Below are 4,014 nucleotides of genomic sequence, written 5' to 3'. Positions count from 1 at the left end.
GGGAGGGGGGGAGAGAGAGAGAGAGAGAGAGAGAGAGAGAGAGAGAGAGAGCTGAGAGAGAGAGAGAGAGGAGAGAGAGAGAGAGAGAGAGAGAGAGAGAGAGAGAGAGAGAGAGAGAGAGAGAGCTGAGAGAGAGAGAGAGAGAGAGAGAGAGAGAGAGAGAGAGAGAGGGGAGGAGCAGTGTTTCAGTGTGTAGTACAGCTCTCCTCTCCTCTCCTCTCCTCTCACACGGCGATGCTCGGCCGTTGGACTCACATAAACCCATAGACTATTAATAAGCAGAATATTAATAATCAAACAGACTACAGTCTGCTGTTGAACGGGACATCAAGGCTGCTGCAGGACCCGCTCTATAACTGTATATAATATAATATAATATAAATATGACAGTTATGACACCGGAGGAGGAGGAGAAATAAAACGGCTGGAAAAAGAAGAATAAAAAGAAGAAACCTTTAAGGAAAGAAAGACTAAAGCTGCAGCTGGACTCTTATTGTGAAGAAAGAACAAAGAAGAAAAACGGGACTGTTTTGTTCTTTCCACTCTTATTGCGTTTCTCTAACATTTTCTCCGCGCGGTTCGACTTACTGCTTTTTCTTTTTGAAAAGCCTGCAAGAAGAGAATTATTATTGAATGTGTTAATTTTCTTTGAAGCCGCCGGTTTGCGTGCAACTCTTTCCCTCCTGCATCTTCAGACACACAGAGAGAGAAAGAAAGAAAGAGACGGGATATATTTTCTTTTCTTTTCTTTTCTTTTCTTTCTTTTTCTTTTCTTTTCTTTTCTTTTCTTTTCTTTTCTTTCCTTTCTCTTTTTTTCCTCCAGAAGAAAACGTGAGGTTACTCTCGTAACCCGGTTCTGTAAACAAGCCTCTCCGTGCAGGGGTCCCCGCCCTGGGGGAGGTGGGTGTGCGTGCTTCGGCATGAGAGCTCCGTGGTGGTCCGCCGTCCCCCGAAGCCACCGCCGGACCACCCGCTCCTAAGAGAGAGAAAACAGAAGCCAAAGAGAGAAAGGCAGACCGGACCGCTGAGCAGGAGGACCCCCCCTCCGGACCCCCGGACCCCCCGGAGCCCCGGACCCCCTGCAGCAGCACCCACCCACCCCCGGTGGAGGACCCCTGGTCCCTGGGAGATTCTCTGAGCAGGGGTGGGACGCTCTGAACAGGGTAGGTTTTCTCTCCAAACAGCTCTGGGCCGCGGGGACCCACTCTTAGGGTCGCGCTTTGATTGGATACTTTATTAACAGTAAAAACACACACAAACAATGTAAGAAAAGATTTTAGGCAGGATTATACAAATGATGCTAAAGGGACCTGTTTTTTTTATTTTATTTTTCGCGAGTAAACATTTCTTTATCTGTGTATTTATTGCTTTCTTACAAAGAATTTCCCCTGAATATATATATAGGCTATATATTCTTTTTAAAGATTTATTTATTAACAAATCAGAGTATACATACACAATCAATTTATCATTCTCGCTCTTTTTTTTAATAAACAAGACAATACAAGAAATAAAAGAAAAAAACATTGATCCAGATTTCACCTTTTTTAAGGAAAGGATGGTAGAGATGGGATGATTTATGAGCATGACTTTCAAGGGCTTTGTGATTTTATAGATCTGCTATTTTTCGCTTAAAAAAAACAGGGCTAAACACTTCAGCATGGATATTATGGGCGATCGGAACATTAGCCAAAAAAAAAAAAAAAAAAACTGCCGATCTACAAGATCACAACATTGTTGGAGCTTTGGCAATTCGGTGTATTCACGATATTCCTGGCCCCGCCCCCGGCTTCCTGTTCATATCCTGAAAGAAAATAAAAAACATCATTTGGTTTCCTGTGTCCTTGCATTAAAGTGTCAGTAGAGGCGCTCTGGGCTCTTGGCTCTGAATGAACGGTGTTGCCATGTCTGCTTATAATAAGCAATTGGTGTCGTTGTTTATTGGGCTTACTTTCTAATATTTTTTTAAACCAGTGGTTCCCAAATCTTTTCATATCAAGGACCCCAGATTAACAGATTTGTCCACAGTCGCAGACCCCCATCTGAAAATATGTGGTGCCAGGGACCGCCACACAGATTTGTGTTGTTAAAATGTTTCAAAGATATTCAAATTATTTTCGTTTTTTCTTTCCTCTATATTTTTTAAATAGCAAATATACAAGCTCACAATGTGTCACAATGTGACACATTGTGAGCTTGCTGATCTGCTATTTTCAAATGTAAATGTAAAGTAGTAAAACTGAACCTAGTTAATTCTATTGGGCTTATTATTCATAGACCTGGCCGCTTGTCTCTGGCAATATCTGGCAAACAGACAATTCCCTGTCACTTCCTTGGATCTCTTGTTCTTCGACTTGGGAGGAAGTGAAAAGATGTTTAAAAATGCTCCAGCGCCCTCTGTAAAAGGAAAATGGCAGCCTCCATAGAATGGCCAGGAATATCGTGAATAGAGAGAAAAAAAAAAAAAAAAACAACAATGATATTACAGATTGAGGCAGATTTAGAACTCATAGAGGGTAAAATGAATAACGACTTGAACCCTCCACATCCATATTCTGTGCGTGGGGGGGACACTTGCCCCCAAAAAATAGCAGATCTACAAGTTCACAATGCATTATGCGCTTATAGATCTGCTATATTTGGGGGCTCAGAGCCTTGGTGTAGAATAGACTGTAGACAGAAAAAGTGGTCACAGTACAGTCGTCACCCAACTCCAGTTCTCTAAGACACTGCTTCTCAACCCCCGAAAATAATCATATTTAAACTGGGGACCCCCAAAATAATCATATTTTAACTGGGGACCCCCAAAATGATCATATTTTAACTGGGGACCACCCACCTTGACGAGCACTTAGACTTGAGGAATTAAATATTTTTTTTTTAGATCTGCTATTTTCACAATGTCTGCCTCTAGATATTTGACAATTTGGACAATGTTTAATTTGTCATTTTAGAGGTATTAAAAAGTCCTTAAATTGTCACTTTAGAAATGTGCAGATACCCTCTATACCATACATGGGCAACTGGTGGCCCGGGGGCCACATGCGGCCCCCTCCTTCACTTAATGCGGCCCGCAGGTTAATACCGGAATACTGATATATTATCGATTTCAGCTGTTATAATTCCAAACATAACCTTCTTTAATTCTGTCAGTCTATACTAGTAGCTTAATGACTAGTATAGTGGTATTAAAAAGTATTTTTTTATGTCCAATTTATTTTATACATTTAACATGAGTATACTGTATAACTATATGCGTTTGAAATTAAATCAAAATGTTACATTTCAGGATTCCAATTAAAAAATAACAAAGAAATAATTCAGGATTCCAATTCGAATGAAGTAAAACATTTTGCTTCTGTTGTATGAGATACTAGAATGACAAAGTAGGACGTAGCAACATGCAATGTGGCCCTCTGGAGTGAAGGTGGAAATAAGGTGGCCCTCGCCATCATCAAAGTTGCCCACCCCTGCTCTATACACTTAAACTTTATGTTGGTTTGTTTACCGTTGAGAGAGAAAACAATGTTGCACATTGAGTTAATCATCTGGGGGACCCCCCCGACCCCCCCCCCCCCCCCCCCCCCAAAAAAAAAGAAAAAAAATTGGGGACCGCCCTGGGGGTCCCGACCCAGAGGTTGAGAACCACTGCTCTATAGGCTATAACCTATGTAATTATATACTATAATAGTACAGAGGGGTTCAAAGTGGTAAAAGTGATGAATTCATAATAATGCACTTTTTGTACGTGTCGGTGCTTTGAGACAAGACACCACGTTTTCTCTTTTTGGAGTCTTGGACGAAAAAAAAGAAACCTAAAAACAAAAAAGTTTTCCCCCCCCCCGAGGTAGAGGAGGGAGACAGAGATATGGGGGGGGGGGGGGGGGGGGGTGCATAATTTAAAAAACAACAGAAATGTCTTGGAGGTGTTTGTATATGTGTGTGTGTGTGTGTGTGTGTGTGTGTGTGTGTGTGTGTGTGTGTGTGTGTGTGTGTGTGTGTGTGTGTGTGTGC

This window comes from Nannobrachium achirus (genome assembly GCF_963921795.1).
Source record: "Nannobrachium achirus genome assembly, chromosome: 2".
Taxonomy (NCBI): domain Eukaryota; kingdom Metazoa; phylum Chordata; class Actinopteri; order Myctophiformes; family Myctophidae; genus Nannobrachium; species Nannobrachium achirus.
The sequence above is the reverse complement of the archived record's forward strand: the minus strand, read 5'-3'. Positions refer to the sequence as shown.